Source organism: Carettochelys insculpta, chromosome 22 (assembly GCF_033958435.1).
Source record: "Carettochelys insculpta isolate YL-2023 chromosome 22, ASM3395843v1, whole genome shotgun sequence".
Classification (NCBI taxonomy): Eukaryota; Metazoa; Chordata; order Testudines; family Carettochelyidae; genus Carettochelys; species Carettochelys insculpta.
In genome coordinates this window covers 13,732,296-13,752,469 of record NC_134158.1, presented here as the reverse complement: position 1 = coordinate 13,752,469, position 20,174 = coordinate 13,732,296, and the positions used below count along the sequence as shown (strand labels likewise).

The window sequence follows — 20,174 nt, the reverse complement described above, 5'->3', positions numbered from 1 at the left end:
CTGTGATTTTGAAGTCCCTGGGTGGGGTGTGTGGCTGATGGGAGGAGGAGGAGGGGGCAGGGCCGCGTGGGGGGCCGGGGGCTGGGAGCAGGGTGCCAGTGAGGGTGTGTGGGGGGATGGGACGAGGAGGGGGTTGGCACCCAGGCGTCCTGCCCCGTCCCCCCGCTGGGCGGGGAAGGAGGGTCGGCCCTGCTGTGGGAGCCGTTCTCTGCATCCTGCCGCATCTGCAGGCTCCTCACGTCCCCTCTTCCAGGCAGCCCTGCTCCAGCCACTGACATTGAGAGAGGTGGGGGATGGGCCCCACAGCCAGGGGACGCCCCCATCTTCTGCCCCCTCCGCCCCACTGTGCCCAGCTCTACCCCCACCGCCATCCCCCACCCTGGCCTGGAGCCTGCCACACTGGCAGGGATGGGGAGCTGGGAGCCCGGGCGCCTGGGTTCCCTCCCAGCTCTGGGAGGGGAGGGGTCTAGTGGTAGTGGGGGCTGGGTGCCCGGACGCCTGGGTTCTCTCCCCAGCTCTGTGGTCTCCCTGTATGAGCTGTCGCCCTTCCAGGCCCCCGGCCTCAGAGGAGGTAGAAGTGGGAGGTTCAGGCAAAGTTGCAGACTTGCCTGTTCAGACCCCCCCGCTTCTTTCGCAGGCGGGGGGAGCATTTACTGAACCCCAACTCCTCCCCCACATCAGCCCTGATAACCACTTGCCCCCCTTCCTCATCTCCAGTTGTGCGTCGGCCCGACCCCAGTGGGGATTGGAGCAGATTCTAATTCCTGGGGTTGCAGGGAACCAGCTCCCTCATGTCTCATCGCCCCCCGGGGGTGTCTGCAGTGTGGGGCACATGCTGCTGCACCCCGCCATGGAAGGGTCTAATCCTCTTGCACACGGAGCCAAGGCCAGGGGCACGGATGGGGGCCCTGCAAAATCAGGCCAGGGTGCGAACCCCAGAGTCCTGGCTCTCACCAGTGGACTGCTCTCCCCACTCCCCAGAGCTGGGGTGCAAACTTGGGAGTCCTGGCTCCCTGCCCTCGCCGGCTCTGGAGAGCGAAGGGCTAGTGGGGTCTTCCGATAAAAGGGGCGGTGGGGGAGGGAGGGCTTGGGGGCAGACCTGGGGCTGGCTATTGCAGTGGGGCTGGAAGTGCCCCACACTGTCAGGTGGTCGCTGAGTGGGCAGCAGCCGGGGCTCAGTGTGAGCGTAACACATAAGCTGGGGACTGGGACGTGGCTATGCCACAGTTTTGCTGTGTCGGCAGGTTACCCTGTAGCTGACAGGCGTCTGACACCGGCCCTGGTGATCAGCTGTGTGAGTACCACACTCTGTTGGTTACGCCATAGCAGACACGTCTGACACCAGCCCCTGCGACCAGCGGTGTGGGTACCACATGCTGAGGGTTACTGTGTAGGTAAGACCCGTGGCTTACCCTGTAGCTGACACGTCCGATACAGGCCTTGGTGAAAGCTCTGTGTGGGTACCACGTGCTGTGGGTTACCCCGTAACTGACACTTGTCTGACACTGGCTGTGTAGGTACAGCCACTGAAGGTTACCATGTGGATAATATCCTGCAGGTAATGCTGTAGCTGACAAGTGTCTGACACCAGTCCCGGTGACCGACTGTGTGACTGCCACCTGCTGTAAGTTAGCCCATAGCTGGCACTGGCCCCAGTGACTGGCTGTGCGAGTCCTGTGTGCTGTGGGTTACTCTGTAGCTCAGATGTGTCTGACACTGATCTCAAGGACCGGCTGTGTGAGTACTATGTGCTGTGGGTTACCCCATGTCTGACACAGGTCTGACACCGGCCTGTTGACCACCTGTATGGGTACAGCGTGCTGCAGGTTACCCTGTAGCTGACACATGACTGACACCAGCCTGGCGACTGTCTGTGTGGGTACCGCGTGCTGTAGGTTACCCCATAGCTGGCACATGTTTGACACCAGCCTGGCGACTGTCTGTGTGGGTACCGCGTGCTGTAGGCTACCCCATAGCTGGCACACATCTGACACCAGCCTGGCGACTGTCTGTGTGGGTACCGCGTGCTGTAGGTTACCCCGTAGCTGACGTGTCTGACACCAGCCTGGCGACTGTCTGTGTGGGTACCGTGTGCTGTAGGTTACCCCATAGCTGACATGCGTCTGACACCAGCCTGGCAACTGTCTGTGTGGGTACCGTGTGCTGTAGGTTACCCCATAGCTGACATGTGTCTGACACCAGCCTGGCAACTGTCTGTGTGGGTACCGCGTGCTGTAGGCTACCCCATAGCTGGCACACATCTGACACCAGCCTGGCGACTGTCTGTGTAGGTACCGCGTGCTGTAGGTTACCCCATAGCTGACATGTGTCTGACACCAGCCTGGCAACTGTCTGTGTGGGTACCGCGTGCTGTAGGCTACCCCATAGCTGGCACACATCTGACACCAGCCTGGCGACTGTCTGTGTGGGTACCGCGTGCTGTAGGTTACCCCGTTGCTGACACACGTCTGACACCAGCCCGGCAAGCGGCTGTGTGGGTACCGCGTGCTGTAGGTTACCCTGTTGCTGACACACGTCTGACACCAGCCCAGCAAGCGGCTGTGTGGGTACTGCGTGCTGTAGGTTACCCCGTTGCTGACACACGTCTGACACCAGCCCAGCAAGCGGCTGTGTGGGTACTGCGCACTGTCGGTTACCCTGTGGCTGACACGTGTGATGCGGTGGCTACCCGTGGGGCAGCTGGGCAGGTATCCCCAGCTGGGGCTGCTGTGCAGGAGACAACCACGGAGCATTGGTGCTGCGGGCTTGCTGGAGGTGTTTGTTACTCCCAGATCCACCTGTTGGAGGACCTGCATCCCTGGGTTTGGGGTGCAGATACCCGTGTGAGGCAGTGCCTGCTGCCTTAGAGATTACCCTAACTACAGATACTTCTGCCGATAACCTGAGCGCTGCCCCCACGAACTGCTACCCTCCTAACCCCAGCTCCAGCCCTGCGCCCCCAAACCATTGCCCTGATGCCTGCACCCCACAGATGCATGGGCCCTAGTACCCAGGCCCCCCGACTCTCCTAACTCCTCACACCCCATTCCTGGAGCTGCTCACCTTAGTGCTGTGGTCTGGGCCCCGGGGGGCAGCTCTGGCTGCCATGGCGCTGGGCTGAGCATCTTGGAGCCGAAAGGCAGAGAGCGCAGCCCCAGGGCTGCCCCGCGCTCATGGGGGATTAACAGGCGGCCCGGGGCTCTGAGCGCCAGGAATCCATAATGGCCTGGGCGGCTGCCCGCACCCCTGGGCCCCAAATAGCCCGTGTGATTCCCTTCCCCACCTCCTCCCAGCCTGCCCCACCACAGGGCCTCCTGCCAGGCCTTGGGCCTGTCTGGGGCCCCCCAGTTGCTCCCCCTCCGCCCCCATGGGCTCCCCTCCAGTTTTTGGGGGTGCTGTGATCCCCCACGGCTCGGGCCTGGTCCCTGCAGCCTACAGCAAGTGTGCAAACCCCGGGGGAAACAATACCACCGGTTGCAGCTGCCCTGACGGGTGCCAGCCCAGTCCCTCCCCACCTCTGCCCCACGCACCCACCCTTTCCATATCGACCCTCCCGGCCACTTCCCTCCGGTTACTTCGCTGGCTGCAGATCCGATTTGCCGGCTAATTAATTGGACGTTTAATGAACTCGTTTGCATTTGACCTTCTCGCCTGCCCGTTTGCCCCATGAGAGAAACTTGTGCCCAAAGCAGAACAGATCCTGCCTCCCCTCAGCTCCAGCATGTCCAGCCCCGAAATGTCCACGCTGGGTCCCACCAGTTCCTGCCCCTCTGTCCCCAGCTCCCTGCCCCTCCTCCCGGCCTGCCCAGCTCCCCTCGCCAATGCCAGACGTCCCCCAGGCAGGAGATTTAAAAAGAAAATGAATTGAGGGGCTATTTGCGTGTCTCTTCGCCCCTCGGAAACCCTCCCCTGGCCTGCTGCGCGAGAGGCTGGGGCAGTGTGGGGGCAGGGAGGACAGCGTGGGCATTCTGCCCCCATTCCAGCAAGAGAGGTGATCTGGGCAGCTGATTGAGGCTGTGGCCCACATCACTGCCCCTGTTATCCCAGGTGCTGCACAGAGCCGGACTGAGATTGGAGGGGGGCTGGGTGCCACCCAGGAGAGCTAGGGGGCTTGGGGAGCCCTCGCACTAGTGCAAAGCACGTGGCATGAGATGCTGTGGCTCGTCCCAGTGGAGCTCCAGTGTTGGAGCACCCCCAGGAAAGAACAGTGAATGCTCTGCGCCCACCAGTTGTCTGGCGGCTTGGGGAGGGGCTGGGTCAGCGTTCCTTGGCAGCAGGGCGATGGAGCATCGCCCAGGGGAAAGTTGGGGCTGCGCAGCGGTTGAGCTGAGCGCCCCCTGCCGGAGGCGGCTGTGTCTGGGTGGTGCACGTCTGCACAGGCTGCGGCGCATGGAAAAAATTGTTCTGCACACGGATGTTAAAAATTAGAGGGCACCTGGGTCTGGGGGAGGCAGAGAGTGGCAGATGGGTGGGAGCCTCAGGGAGGAGCAGAGGAGGAAAGAACTGGGGCCTCAGAGTGGAGGGGTGTGGAGTGTCTCCCAGGGCAAATTAGGATTCAGCACCTCTGGGGCCTGGTGTGGAACAGCCACCCAGTGGCTGCTGTTTAATGTTGTTTATTTGTGTTCCCCTCCTGGCTGGGATGGGACAGTCAGTTTGTTCATGTCGAGGTGCAAATTTCTTGGTCAAGGTCTAGTCAAGTTCCACTGCAGAGCAAATAAAAACGAGACTAATAATCCAGGGAACAAGAAATCACCTGCAAGAATTTGCAGCTGGTGGTCTGTGGTTGGCCTGTGTCTGACGGTCACTGCCCCTGCCGGGCGCCTGTTGTAACGCTGAACCAAAGGACAGCTCCTGCCCACGGAGCTGGCAATGGGCACACAAGAGACACCCGAGCGAGGGGGGGCAGCTAAACGGTGACAGGAGTCTGAAGAAATTGGGCCTGTTTAGTCTGGGAAAGAGGCGATGCGGAGGGGGACGTGAGAACCATTTTCACGGATCTTAGACGCTTGTCTGAAGGAGGAGGGAGAAAAAAAATCTCCTTCACCTCCAGGGAGGAGGCAAGGAGCAACGGGCTTCAGACTGAGGTTGGGGCAGGGCAGAGTGGTAGATGGGTGGAGCAGGGTCAGAAAGGGGCAGGTCCTCGGGCAGGGGCAGGGCCACAGGGCAGAGGGGATGTGGGTATGGTTAACCAGCGGAATAACCTGCCCAGGGCAATGGTGAAATCTCCATCTGTGGACATTAAGAGCTGCTCAGACACAACCCGCGGTGCCGCTTGGCCTTTGCACGCTGCTGTCCAGCGTTCCCGCTAAGCTTTTCCACCCATGTGCAGAATGAATGTTGTGCTGTGCACCACGGCCTGCGCGGACGCGCACCACCCATAGGCACCCACTGCCGGCTGGGGGCACTTGGCTCCCCCACTGGGCGGCCGCCCCAGGGCCCCGCTGACAGGGAGTCCTGCTCCTCAGGTGAATGAGGGGTTGGGAGAGACATTTGCGAACAGGACCCAAATGGGACCTGAGAACAGACACCAAATTAAATGAGCTGCGCATTTGTCACAGCAGTGATGGGGTGCGTCTTCCACTCCTACGTCGTGGAGCACAGGCCAGCGAGGGCCTTTCACTAGCGCTCCCTGTCCTGGGCGATCTTCCCCGATGCTGGCCCCGTGTATCCTGCCGTTTGCATGTCTGCCCTAGGTCTCTGCACCAGGCGTTTCTGCGGTGCCCTCTGACTCTTCTTCCTCGTGGGTGCCAACCTCTGGCTTGCTGCGTGGTGGTGGTGGTTGGTTTTCAAAGGGTCTGCCCAGTCTGTTGCCAGCTTCTCTTCCTGATTCCTCCTTCAGCAGGAAGTTGGTGAACCCACTGCCGCAGGTCTTGGGTGTTGATGACGTGTGGCCAGCGGATCTGGAGGATTTGACGGAGGCAGTTATTGATAATCTAAGCAGCTCCAAACTCACAGTGAAATCAGGTTATTCAACTCCAATGCCAAATCAGTCCCGCTGCATGGAGCAGAAAGTTGGAGACCCCCAAAGATGACTGAAATAAATCCAGACATTTATCGTTATGTATCATATCGCTTCTCTGTAAATCCATGGGATGCCCCCATCTTGAATACGGCTGGCGGATGCGGTCGCCTCGTCTCAAGAAAAGATATATGGGTATTAGAAAAGGTTCGGAACAGGGCAACAAAATTGACGCAGGGTTTGGACCAGCTGCCCTACGAGGAGAGATGAAAATGATGGGGATTTTTCAGCTTGGACAAAAGGCAGCTGAAGGGGGACAGGAGAGAGTCTGTAAGATCATGACTGGCATGGAAAAAGTAGGTGAGTTGAAGCTTACCCAAAGAAATCAATAAGCTGCATGTTTCGAACAAGCCAAAGGTGGTATTTCACCCTGCGCACAGACACCTGGGGAACTCCCTGCAGGAGGATGTTGTGAAGGCCAAGACTAACATGGCTCAAAAAAAGATCTGGATAAATTCAAGGCAGGCAGGTCCATCCATGGCTGTTAACTCAGCTGGGCTGGGTGGTGTATCTAGCCCGTTTGTCAGATGCTGGAATGGGTGACCTGGGTGGGATCACTCCGTGATTCCTGGATTTGTTCGTTCCTGCTGGGGCACCCCATCATCGGACAGGGCACAGAGGTAGATGGGCCCTTGGGCTGACCTAGTCTGGCTGTTCTTATGTACTGAAATCTCTGGACTTCTGCGGCCTGTGGCTCACACAGCTGGCACAAGGAAGTTGGCAGGATGGAAGCAGTCCCATGGGAGAAATGTCAAAGGGTGTGCAGGGCAGTTTCAGGCTGTCATCACAGCTGGGGAAATTTTAGGGTCCTGCAGTGCAGGGGAGGGATCAGCCACGGTGCTGCTCCCTAGGACAGGGGGAGCCAACCTTTTATGTAGGGCCCCACTTTTCAGCCCTGTAGTTAGCAGGGCCCCCCCAACCCGTCGGATGTCATCCAAACAGATGGGAATGTTGGTCGTGTCCATATGGGAGAAACAAACCAACCTTGCGGCACGTGTAAGAAAAGAAGTCTGTAAACTGTAAAGCCCTTATTAATCAGCATATAAATGTAAACACACCGGCATAAAAACGATGGCAGATTTCAAGGTTTTAATGAGCTGGATGAGCCGGAGACCCAGCAGCTGGTCGTGTTGCACCCCCCACTTTGAGCAATCAGCAGGAATTGGGTCCAGATTCCCAGCCCCGGTATCTCCCGTTCCCTGGCCGGGTTGGAGGAGGTTGCATCTGGATTTGTGGTAGTGCATCTGACGGTATGATGAGCCTCTGCTCTGCTGCCAGGCCCTGCACAGGCTCCGACCGAGCCACCTGCATTCGCAGTAAGGGTGGGAGTGATTTGGGGCACCAGGCTGTTGTGTTTGGGTGTTGTGGTTGCAAGCATCTCGCTGCTGCTTTCCCCTGAACTGGGCTTGATGAAGGGGAGCTGGTCTGTGTGCGAGGGGGACGTCCATGTGTGAGAGATGTTGCCTGTGTCCTGAGAACTTTCTAACTCTCTCCCGGGTGCCCATGAGGACAGGCCTGGAGGAGCAGGTCCCCCACTCTGTATCCTGCCTAGTGACACAGAAGCTAAAAGCTGTCCCGCCTCCCCTCCCCACATTGGCCTGGAGTCCCCGTGGGGTGAGGGGCTTGGTAGGCTGTGTTAAGGTTCAATGTGCTCTTGAATCCCACTGGGTGTCTGAGCATCACCTGCTGCAAGGAGGGACCCAGGCTTGGTCCGGACGTTGCCTCCCCATCCAGAGGTGGGTGAGAGATGGCCCAGCTATAACTCAGCCTCCTCCCTCCCCTCCCTTCCCTGGGGGATGCTGCCCGCTCCCCGCCCCCATTTCCCACACACCCACTCCGTGTTGAAAGCGCCACCGGACGCAGCCAGGCATATGACTGCACTGGGCTTTGGGTTTTGTATATTTTTGATTCTGGTGATGGTGGGTGCCACGCAGGAAGTAACTCACCAAAGCGGCTATGGGTTGGCTTTGCAGAGGTATCTCGGCATCGCAATATGTAACCTCAGGCCTTGGTGTGCAGGAGGATTTTGATAGCCATGTCACTCTGGGGAGCGACTGGATGGAGTGACTGCCCTGGTGTAGACAGTGCTACGCCGTGCAAAGAACTCTGCCCACCTAGGTCCTGCTGGCTGGGGTGGTGGATTTCCTCTGATGGCAGGTGGGCTCCCACCTCCCCTAATGGCACTGGCGAAGCTGGCAGAAATCTGGATCCAGCACTGTCTGTGTCAGGGGCTCGCTGGCTAGAGCAGTGCTTCTCGAGGTGGAGATGTGGGTTTTTTCCCCCGGTGGGACTGAGGTGATTTCCTAGTGCAGACCAGATGGAGGAAAGGGATCCAGTGGGGGGAACCCCAGGCAAGCGGAGGAGCCGTTTGTCCTTTCCATTGGCACAAGAGCTGGCGGTGAGTAAATTTAGTCTGGAAATTAGCAGCTTTCTAACCAGTAGACAGTGGGGAGGTTGTGGATGGGGGCGTGAAATGGAGCGGGTTGGGAGAGGGAGCTGGTTATGTTTCTGAATGGGGTTATGGAGAACAGGGAGCCCTGGAGAAACTTCTGGGCCAGGGTCCGGGTCTGTACAGCTCTGATCTGGGGGCACCTGGCAGGGAGGAGGGGGCATCTCTTTCCCCAGTGAATCCACTCCTTTGGGGTAGGCAGCCCTGTTCCCACTGACTCTCTGGTTCCAAGCAAGCAAGGGGGGTGTCCTGTAACTCGCGCTGCAACCCCAGCCCCTTGGGGCCCACTGGGCAAATGTGCTCCAGCTCACAGCATGTGGGCAGCAGCAACTCACCCCCAAAGGACCCATCCTCCGCTCTGGCCAGCTACACAGTGCTAGGCTGGGGAACGTGGCTCAGTGATTCCTGCATCCAGCCCATATCTGGTGGGTGAGCTAGACAGGCGCTTTCAGAGAGCAGGTCCCAGGGCTCATCAGAGGAGGCCAACTCACCTGGGGCTCGGGGTGTTCTTCTGCCAGCGGCCCTGGGTTCAAATGACCAGCGTGGCCCAGTGATTTCAGGCTTGAGAGACCTGGAGCGTTCCCACCTGTAGCTGTACTGCCTGGCCCCCGGCGGGGCTGGGAGGAGAAATACCTTAGGGAAGGTGCTTCCCAGAGCCCAAGGTGGCATGGGCCATACCTGGCCGTGTGGTTGCGGAGGGGCGATGGGAGCGGGCCGGGCGCTCAGCGCCCAAGGCCGAGAGGCCCAGCATGGAGCTGCCAGGGCAGATTCTTCAGGGAGCTGGCGATTTTTAAGCCAATCTCTGGCTTTTCAAAGCCTGGGGCGCCGGGTGGAGGAGGAGGTGCTGCTGTGAGCCAGGGGCCCCACTGGGTTGCCAGGCTGGATGGGCCCTACTCTGGCCGGGCCATGCCTGGGGGGCAGCTTTTTATCCCCATGGAAATGTCCTGATGGGCTTGGGGGGTGAGGGGAGGGAGCTGGGGAGGAGAGATGGGGCATGTGTGGGTAGGGATGTGGGGAGGTGCCCTGGGGCTGGCCGGAGGAGGGCGAGGTGCAGGGGGAGATGGGGGGATGTGGACAGGTGGAGGCGGGGGGGGGTGTGCCCCAGCCAGGAGGAGATGCTCTGGGCGGGGGGGGGGGCAGATTGGTGGGGGGAGGTAGGAACAGGGGCTGATGGACGCGGGGGGAGGCGGCGACAGGCGGGGTGGGGGGAGCAGCGCATAGGCCCCTGCACCGCGGTGTGACTGGAAACCCTAATTAGCGCAGGAGCGGGGCCGGGGGGGCAGCGGGCTGGGGGGGGGGGCTAGGGGCGGGGGGGCGGCGCAGCGCCGCGGGAGGGGGCGGAGGCGGGGTGGCGGCTGCGGCGCGGGGGGGGGGGGGGCCGGTGCAGCGCCGCGGGAGGGGGCGGGGGGCGGAGCGGCTGGGGCGCGGGGAGCCGGGGGCGGGGCGGGGGGCGGCTGGGGCGGGGGCGGGGGGGCGGTGCAGCGCCGCGGGAGGGGGCGGAGGCGGGGAGGGCGGCTGGGGCGCGGGGGGGGGCGGGGGGCGGTGCAGTGCCGCGGGGGGGCCGGGGGCGGGGCGGGGGGGGGCGCGGGGGGGCGGCGCGGCTGGGGCGCGGGGGGCCGGGGGCGGGGCGGGGCGGGGCGGGGGGCGGTGCAGCGCCGCGGGAAGGGGGGCGCTGTGCCGTCGGAGGACGGGGCGCCGGGCTCGGAGGCGGACCGAAGACGGGACGCAGAGCGGAGGGGAGCCGGGCTGGGGGGGGCCCCGCTCCGCGGCCCGCCGCCCCCCCACCAGGTGCCGATCCCCGCATCCCCCCGCCCCCCCGGTGCGAGCAGCCGGGGGGCGATCGCGGCCCGGGCCCAGCCGGGGGGAGGGGGATTTTTCCCCTTTTTCCTCCGCCGAGGCCCCCGCTCCCTCCAGGCCGCTCTCCCGCGGGGGTCGGGGGGCGAGCCCCGGCACAGCACGTGTGGGGGGCGTCAGCGGGTCTGCGGTGAAATGGTTGCGGGGAGAGAGGTGCGGTATATATGGCCTGGGAGTGCAGGCTGGGGGGGGGCTGTGTTTTGGGGTGCAGGCTGTTTGGCGGGGGACTGTATGGTGGTGCCGGCTGTGTGGGGTGGAGGAGGGGCTGTGTAAAGGGGCTGTGGGGGGGTCTAGGCTGTGGGGCAGGGAGGAGCTATGCATGAGGCTGTGGGGGTCTAGGCTGTGGGAGTGGGGGAGGAGCTATGCATGGGGGCTGTGGGGGTCTAGGCTGTGGGAGTGGGGGAGGAGCTATGCATGTGGGCTGTGGGGGTCTAGGCTGTGGGAGTGGGGGAGGAGCTATGCATGGGGGCTATGGGGGTCTAGGCTGTGGGGGTTGGGAAGGAGCTATGTATGGGTACTATGGGGGTCTAGGCTGTGGGGGTGGGGGGAGGAGCTATGTATGGGGGCTGTGGGGGGTGGGGAGGAGCTATTCAGGGGGGTTGTCGGGGGCGGGGAGGAGCTATGTATGGGGGCTGTGGGGGTCTAGGCTGTGGAGGGAGGGAGTGTGGCTGTGCTCTGGGGCAGGGGAGGGGCTCTGCACTCTCTGTAGAGTTCCCAGTGCTATGGGGCAATGGGGCCATGACCTCTGTCAGGGAGATGGCCCAGTGTGCTGGGGAACCTGGTCTCAGTTGCAGTCTCTGTGCAGTGTGGGGTGTTACGGGGCTCCCCCATCCTGGGTGGGGTGTGTGTCTGCACAGCAGCTGGGAACTCTGCAGGGCAGAGGGTGTCCCACCTGTACGATCTGGTGGCTAATGCCACCCACGGGCGCTACCTGGAGGAGCGGGTGTAGGGAAAAAAGACCTGGTCAGTAGCTGCAGGTCACCTGAAGCAGACTCAGGGAGTGCCGTGGGGCTGGAGCGTGCTCAGTGCAGCTGGCAGGGTACCCCTCCTTCCCAATGACGCCATGATGTCCTCTTGCTCTCAGAACTTGTTTGGAACTCTGGGGACACCCAGGCAGCGTTATGTGCAGAGCTGGGGGGAGCCGTCCGTCATGGCTATACCCAGGTACTGGTGACAAGCTGGATATGAACCATCAGTGAGCCCTGGTAGCCAAGAAGGCTGATGGCATAAAGGGGTGCATTGGGAGGAGCAGAGCCCGCAGAGCAAGGGACCAGCTTATGTCCCTTCATTCGGCACTGGCGAGACTGCATCTGGAGTTGTGCGTCCAGCCCTGGGGCCCCCATTACAGAAAGGAAGTGGACGCACTGATGACCGAGTCTAGCGGAGGGTGACGAAAATGAGGAGGAGGCTGGTGCTCAGGGTGTGTGATTGGGAGGCCGTGGGATTTGGTTTGTTCAGTCTATAGAAGAGCAGAGTGAGGAGGGATTTGATAGCAGCCTTCAGCTCCCTGAGGGGGGGGTGCTGAAGAGGTCAGAGCAAGGCTGTTCCCTGGATGGTGGCTGGCAGGACAAGGGAGCAGTGGTCTCAAGTTGTGGTGGAGGAGGTCATGGTTGGATAGTAGGAAAACCTCTTTCACCAGGAGGGTGGTGAAGCACTGGAATGTGTTACCTAGAGAGGTGGTGGGATCTCCATCCTAGGAGGTGTTTAAGTCCTGGCTTAACAAAGCCCTGGCTGGGCTGATTTTGTTGGGGTTGGTCCTGCTTCGAGTTGGGGGCTGGACTCAATCACCTTCAATCCCCAGGACTGTATGATTTTTTTTATATGGAGATACACGTCTCCTAGAGCTGGAAGGGACCTCAGGAGGTCATCTAGTCCAGTCCCCTGCCCTCTTGGCAGGACCAAGCACCACCCCTGACATTTATTTGCCTCAATGGATTCCTTAAGGATTGAAGTCACAACTCCAGCTTTAGCAGGCCAATGCTCAAACCACTGGGCTATCCCTCGCGCCGGGAGGGAGGTTGCCAAGTTTAAGCAGCTGGCGAGACATTAAAGCCCAGACCCTCCATGGTAGACTTCTCTGAGAGTCTTCAGTTCCACACGTGGGGCCAGTTAGAGAGAACTGCCGGGTCTCCATGCGTGGTGGAGACAATGGAGTAGGGAGGAGGAGTTTAGGTTTATGAGGAACTGGGGAGGAGCCTTCACAGGAAGGATGGGCTCAACCAAAGTCAAAATGGAACCCAGCGTCTGGCGTGGAAATGTCAAAAGGCTGTGGAGGAGTTTTTAAAACTAGGGGCTGGGGCACAGCTGATGGACGCAGAGATGCCTGTGGCTTGGACACATACATCCCGTAGGGGGAGGATCTGTTAACCAGGATCTCTAGTAAAGAGGAGAGCGTAGACTTTGATTCCATACAGGTAAGAACTGGAGAGAATCAGCCGGAGGAAAGAGGCCCCTGCCATTAAATACTGACCAACGGATCAAAATGCAAGAGAGAACGTGAGCATCCGGTTTTAAGCTAGGCTAGTGAATGAAGAGGCATCACGGAAACTTGGTGGGAGGCTGGTAACCAGTGCAGTGTGGGAGTCTACAACAAATACAGTGGAAGGATGGGGTACATCGTGCTGGCGTTGGGGGTTGGTGGGACCCTGGGGAGGAAGCCCTAAGTCATCTAGAGTAAAAATCATAAATGAATCAGCATGTCCCACTGAAGCACTGTAGATAGAAATTCCATGCTTCAGTAATAGCCACGGGAACAAAGAACAGCGCCCCTGACGTGGGGTGTGTCTACACAGCAGCCTTATTTTGCAATAAGTTATTCCGGAAGAGCTTCTTTCGAAACAGCGCTGCTACACACACGCATTTCGAAATAGCCCTCGGCTATTTATCTACGCACATAGAGCTGACTCTGAAAGAGAACCATTGGTGGCACTGTAGCTTATTTCAGAATAAGCTCCATTCTCTGTCTACTCAGCCGCTGTTTCAAATAGTTGTTTTGAAATATGTGCTGTTCCTTGTAGAATGAGGTTTACCAATTTTGAATGAAGCCAAAATTACTTTGAAATAGTGGTTGCATTGTGTAGACGCTAGGCTAGTTGCTTTGAAGTAACAGCTGTGTAGACCTACCTTGGATGTGATGTAGGCTGCAAAACCAGAAAACCCAGCACTAATGTGGGATCTCAGCTTGTCTGACTGGGGACAGGCTACTCTGGGACAGGACAGAGAAAGAACATTTCTAGACACCAAAAATGATTCATTTCTTGGAGCAGCTAGTCCTGGGACCCACAGGGCAAGTCTTAATTTAGTCCTAAGGGGAGCACAGGGTCTGGCCCAAGAGGTGGATGTAGCAAAACCACTTGGTAATCGCAACCAAAATGTAATTCAGTGGCACATCCTGGTAGGGGAAAATACAAAAAAATGCATCACAGTGATAGTTAATTTCAAAAGGGGGATTATAGAAATATCCTGGGGTCGTAGAACTGGAAGGGACCTCAAGAGGTCATCAAGTCCAGTCCCCTGCCCTCCTGGCAGGGCCATCCCTGACAGGTGTTTGTCCAACCTGCTCCTAAAAACGTTGAGTGATGGAGATTCCACAACCTCCCCTGGCAATTTATTCCTACGCTTAACTGCCTTGCTAGGAAGTTTCTCCTAATGTCCAATCTAAATCTCCCTGGCTGCAGTTTAAGCCCATTGCTCTTTCTCCTATCCTAAGAGGCCAAAGAGAACAACTTTTCTCCCTCCTCCTTGTAACACCCTTTTAGGTACTTGAAAGCTGCTCTCATGACCCCTCTCAGCCTTCTCTTTTCTTACCTAAACAAACCCAATTCTTTTAATCTTCCCCCATAGGTCATGTTCTCTGGAACTTTCATCAGTTTTATTGCTTTTCTCTGGACCTCCTCCAATTCTCCACGTCTTTCTTGAAATGCGGTGCCCACAACTGGACACGTACTCCAACAGAGGCCTAATCAGTGCAGGACAGAGTTGAACAATTACTTCTTGTGTCTTTCCCACAACACTCCTGATAATGCAGCCCAGAATCAGGTTTGCTTTCTTTTGCCAGTGTCACACTGTTTACTCATATTCAGCTTGTGGTCCACTATAACCCCTAGATCCTTGCTGGCAGTGCTCTTTCCCAGGCAGTCACGCTCCACCTTGTATGTGTGAAACTGATTGTTCCTTCCTGAGTGGAGGACTTTGCTTTTGTCTGTCTTGTATTTCATCCCATTTCCCTCCCACCAGTTCTCCAGATCGTTTTCATTTACAATCTTTCCCTCCAAAGCTCTTGCTGCACCTCCCAAAAGGCAAGTTAAAAGTGTAATTAGACAGGCCAGAAAGGAATTTGAGCAGCGACAAGGAAAAGTCACAAAAACTGGAAAAAAAACGTGTGCTGTAGGTACGTCAGAACCGAGGCAGCTGCCAGCAGGGTTCCCTCTGGGCTTTTCCATCTTCTTGCAGAATACATTTGGTTTTTTGCACCAATACCCGCGTGGATGTGCCCACCCATGGCAGCACACACCTAACTGTGAACCTGCTGCTAACCAGCGGGGTGGCCTGGGAATCTCCCCCCTCCCGAGCAGCCAGCTTACAGGGAACACCGCTGGCCTGGCATGGGGCTAACACAGCACTTAAGGAACACAAGGGTGCTGCGGAGAAGCTAAACGAAATCTTTCCCTCCGTCCTTGTGGCAGAAGCTGTGAGGATTCCCACCCCAGAGTGCCCTCCTCGGCTGTGCCAGATCTGAGGAAGTGGCCCCGATTGAGGTGGGCTTGGAAGAGTTCAGTGAATTAAACGCTAACGGGTCGCCAGGACCAGTGTTCAGTCCCAGTGTTGGGAGCAAGTCAGATACGGAAGGGCAGAAGTACTAACCGTGGTGTGTGAGCTGTCGCTTAAATCATGCGCTGCGCTCGATGGCTGGAGGAGAGCGAATGCAACATCAACCTCCCAGAAACGCTCCAGAGAGGACCCTGGCCAGGACCGGCCAGTGAGCCTAACTTTGCAGAATCGTAGAAGGGTGGAACTGGACTCCAGTCCCCTGCCGTCCCAGCAGGACCAAGCACCATCTCTAGACCATCCCCGACAGGTGTCCATTGAACCTGCTCTTAAATTACTCCAGGGATGGAGATTCCACAGCCTCCCTGGGCAATTTATTTCCATGTATAACCTCCCTGACAGTTAGAAAGTTTGTCCTAGTGTCCAACATAAACCTCCCTTCCTGCAAAGAACAATTTTTCTCCCTCCTCCTTGTAATCCTCTTTTAGGTACTTGTAAACTGCTATCATGTCCCGTCTCAGTCTTCTCTTTTCTAAATGCTAGACCAGTTCTTTCAGTCTTCCCTCATCACTCACATTCTCTTGACCTTTCATCAATCTTGTTGCTCTTCTCTGGACCTTCTCCAATTTCTCCACATCCTTCTTGAAATGTAGTGCCCAGAATTGGACATAATACTGCAGTTGAGGCCTAATCAGTGCAGAAGCAAACTGGTTGAAAGCGTAGTGAAGAACAGAATGATCAGAGACAGATTCATTAGGGGGAAAATCAACACAGCTTTTACCAGGGGAAATCGCGCCTCACCAAGCTACTAAAATTCTTTGTGCGGTGCAGCACAGGTGGACAAGGGGAGCCAGTGGATACAGGGCACCTGGGCTTTCAAAAGCCTCAGACAAGGTCCGTCAGCAAAGCAGTCAGTCCTGGAGCAAAGGGACGGTCCTTTCAGGGCTCGGTAGCCGGTGGAAAGCTGGGAAACGAGGCAGGAATAAATAGTTTTCACAGTGGAAAGATGTTGCCAGTGATCTGTGCTGGGACCAGTGATGGTTAACAGAGTCCTAAAGGTTCTGCAAAAAGAGGTAAAGGGGGCGGTGGCAAAGTCTGCCGAGGATTCACAGTGACTCAAGAGGGTTATGGCCAAAGCGGACTGGGAAGTTACAAAGGAATGTCACTTAGCGGGGTGCTGGGGCAGGAACGTGGCAGATGAGATTCAGTGTTGACAAACGCAAAGGAAAACACTTTGGGAAACATCATCCAGCCTCTCCACACAAAGTGATGGGGTCTAAATTAGCTGTTGCCACTCAAGAGAGAGATCTCGGCGTCATTGTGGAGCGTTCTCTGAAAACATCTGCTCAGTGCGCAGTGACAGTCAAAAAAGCGAAGCGTGTGTTAGGCACCATTGGAAAAGGGACGGGTAATAAGACAGAAAGGATCATAATGCCACTGTATAAATCCACGCGACGCCCACACTTGAATACTGTGTGCAGTTCCGGGTGCTTCATTCGAAGAAGGATATATCAGACTTGGAAACTGCATGAGGAATGGCAACAAAAATGATGAAGGGTTGGGAATGGCTTCCAGCTGAGGGGAGATTGGAAGGCTGGGGCTATTCGTCTCAGGAGAGAGGAGACAAGGGAGGGATGCGATAGAGATTTATCGAGTTGTGAAAGGTGTGCAGGAAGGGCAGGGGGACGGGTTATTTACACCTCCACGTAACCCAAGAATGGGGCGTCAGCTGATGAAATGCTCAGGCAGCAGGTTGAAAACGATGGTGAAGAAGTTGTTCTTCACCCGATGGATAGGTGGTCGATCTGTGGAACTCCTCAGCTGGAGGCCATAGGTGTAACTGGGTTCGGAGAAGAATTACAGAAGTTTAGGGTGATTAGCCGAGGTGGAAAAAACCACATGCTCTGTGTGTCCCTGAACCTCCAGCTATGAGGAGCCAGGCCTGGATGATGGAATGGATTGCTCAAGAAATTACCTGGCTCTGGTTATGTCCTCTGAAGCATCAGGTTGAAGCCTCCATCAGAGAACAAGCTACTGGGCTAGTATGGGTCTGGCTGGTTTTACGTGTGAACAGCTGTTTTCAGTGTTTCATAACTTGTCTGAGGGGGGTGGATTTTCACAGGAACACCCTGTTTTGCAGCAATAGGGGCTGGTTCTCCTTGGCCTCTGAGGCCAGGACATGGAGCAATGGGCTTAAACTGCAGCAAGGGAGGTTGAGGTTGGACATTAGGACAAACTCCTGAACTGTCGGGTGGTTTAACACTGGAGGAAATTGCCCAGGGAGGTGGTGGAATCTCCATCACTGGAGACGTTTAAGAGCAGGTTCAATAGACACATGCCAGGGATGGTCTGAACAGTGCCTGACCCTGCCAGGAGGGCCAGGGGCTGGAACTGATGACCCCTCGAGGTCCCTTCCTGTTCTAGTGTTCTAGGATCTCGTGATTGTACGAAATGTGGCTGGGGTGGGTGCGGCAGCCGCGCTGGGATCAGGGAGATGCCTTTGTGCCCTGGCGGTGACACTCTGCCCGAGGTGGCCAGGTGGGCGCCTTGGAAGTCTGTTGACTGAGCACGTGTGGGGGCATGTGAGAGTTGACCCACTCCGACCCGGCACAGAGTCAGAGGAAGGTTCGGTGTGGGAGTTTGCCGACAGCGGCCGTTGGCGATTCATGGTGCTGGGATAAAGGGCATGGGGACGTGGCTGTGGATGCCCCTGGCCAAGCGTGCGTCTCCATCGTCCTCCAGTGACTCGGCCCACCTAGAAGGTAACAGTCTTCTAGTGCTGCCAGTCCCTTGGTCTGCTCCAGGATGGAGGCGCTCCGTGTGGATCTGAAGATCCAAAGCCTGCTGCCAGCTCACGTGGGGATGGTCTGTGTGGGGGTCCCCGGCCCTTCCCCTATCCGCAGGCAGAGGTGACTCTTGCTCAGCAGGGAGAACAGGAGGTTCTCAGGCGACCGGGACACAGCATGGAACAGACTTGGCAGCCCAGGAGCTGTCAGTACCGTCTGTCTTGGGGAGAGGTCCAGGGCCCAGAGGGGTTCCCCAAGCTTGGCCCTGGGCCCCCTTTCTCTCCAGCCAGACAAGACCCTCCCCACTCAATTGCCTAGTTCCCCTTCAAACCAGCCAGCTCCGTCCTCCCCCCTCTGTCCTATTCCCCGGGGAAGAAAGGTGTCACCTGGTTGCCTAAGTTACAAAGAGCTGGGAGGGCCATCATCTATGTGGGAGCAACTCCCCTCACCACTCTGCACTGATGCTGTGCCTAGGGAAACTGAGGCGCACACCTGGGTTACTACAGGGCATCAGGAACCAGATGCAGCCGAGCCAGAGGACTGAAACCCTCGTGCACCCCACTTTGCCACAGCTCCGCGCAAGGAAATTTTGGTTTTACAAACGTTCTGCGCCTTTAAAAAAACCCTAGGAAATGTCATCCCTGGGGAATAGGCTAAAGGGACGTTCAGGCGGCAGAGTCTGGCACGCCCCATGCAGGGGAATGTCAGAGTGTGGGTGGTGGGGGACCATCCCTCGCTCCTTTGTGTGTGATGTGCAGTCAGGACCTGCACGGCCATGTGCTGCTTGTGGTACAGGACGTGTGCGGGGAGATGAGCAGGGGCTGGGCAGAGAAGGAGGTTGCCCTCCGTTGTCCCTGGTGCCTGGTGGGAAGAGACGTAGGGACCGAGGCAGGGGCTGGCCAGAGGAAAAGGGAGAGCACTGTGGGTGAAGCCTTGAGGCCCCATTTCTACCCCTGCCTCTGCCATAGAGTTCCCGCAAGGTGCAGGGCAAGGGGCTGAAGTCAGGCTGTTCACCAGCAGTCGCCGGTTGTGCGTCCCCCGTTTCCTAGGGCAGTGGTTCCCCAGCTAGGAGAGATGGCGGTGCACCATGGGAGACTGGCCCACAGGGGAACATGGGGCAGTGAGGGGCTGCCAGCTGTGACTTCCATGCTGAGCCTGGTGGCTCTGCTACAGGGAGAGAGCCCAGTGCATCGGGGGAGATGTAGTTGGCAGGAAATAGAGGCACAAAGGGGCTCCTATTACAGCGCCCATGTGTCACAGCAGCAGAGTCTCATGGGCTAACCCGAACCTGAAGGGCGAATGCAGCAGTTCCCAACCTTTTCCAGATGGGGACCCATTTCGGCAATGCAGGAACACTTGGTGAACCCCCCGGCAATTCAGAAAGGGGGGAGGGAGGCAGAGCTGTAACAAGCTAATTTTGCACCTGAGGTAAGAAAAAGGGAAATATATTAGCAAAATAATAACACTACAGTTCCTCGTTAGCTAGAGCTGTGGTGGTGGAAAGACACTCGTCCCCCAACTGCTGCCCCCGGCTTAAGCCCCACACTCGGGCTAGAGGGGACTAGGGGAGTTACACTCGGGCTAAGAGTCACTCAGCAGCTGGGGGGGGCTAAGGGTGTCTCACTCATGGCCTCGGGGGAGCTAGGGGAGGCACAGGGACCCCCATGGCTGGAAGCTGGATGGGGCGCAGAGCCCCGGCTGGCAGCGCCAGCTGCAGGAACCCTGTTGGCGTCTGGGGGGACCCCATCTCCTGCAGAGGCCGGAAGCCAGGGAGCTGATCAGCTCTGCCCTCCCGCCCCTCCCAACCTTGGGCTCAGGCCCCCACCTCACCTGAGCTGGGTGCTGCTCCTCAGGTTCCCTGCCCTGCCGCTGAAATGGTTCTCAGAGTAGTCGATTGGCTTAACTGCCTCACGGCTGTGAATCCAATTAAGAAGTTGAGAACCACTTCAGGAGTGTGAATGGCTTCTTAACAGCCGCCTGCGGAGCTGCCCAGCCCAGCCTGGGACCCTTTTTGAAATGTAATTGCGACCCATGTTCGGGTCCCGACCCATAGGCTGGGAAACCATGGTCTAGTGTAAATGTCTTTTTTAAAGAAAACGTTAACTATACAATAAAGCAGCAAAACCGAAACCCCCCCAACCCCACAGCAGACTTCAGTGAGACACCGGTCCCCGGCACGCCCCCTTTCTTTAGCTGACTTGATTGCTCGTAAACGTCACATTTACTTACATTTACTAGGGTTACGGTCTTACTAGAGAGGGTTGCAACCTAGTAGTGAAAACAAGCTAAACAGGGATCA

At 57.8% G+C, this 20,174-nt stretch overlaps 1 protein-coding gene across 2 annotated transcripts in view; it reads left to right on the top strand.

Annotated features, from left to right (window-relative positions):
* The window catches only part of LRRC4B (leucine rich repeat containing 4B), a 45,009-nt gene that overhangs the window by 3,724 nt on the left and 21,111 nt on the right, over positions 1–20,174 (top strand). Inside the window, exon 1 of one of the 2 annotated variants that reach the window (XM_075016099.1) lies at positions 10,133–10,256. The exons of the other annotated variant lie outside the window; for it this stretch is intronic. The gene's annotated coding sequence lies outside the window, so the exon portion shown is untranslated. Of the gene's footprint in view, positions 1–10,132; positions 10,257–20,174 lie in introns of those variants that run through there. 2 annotated transcript variants of the gene reach the window in all.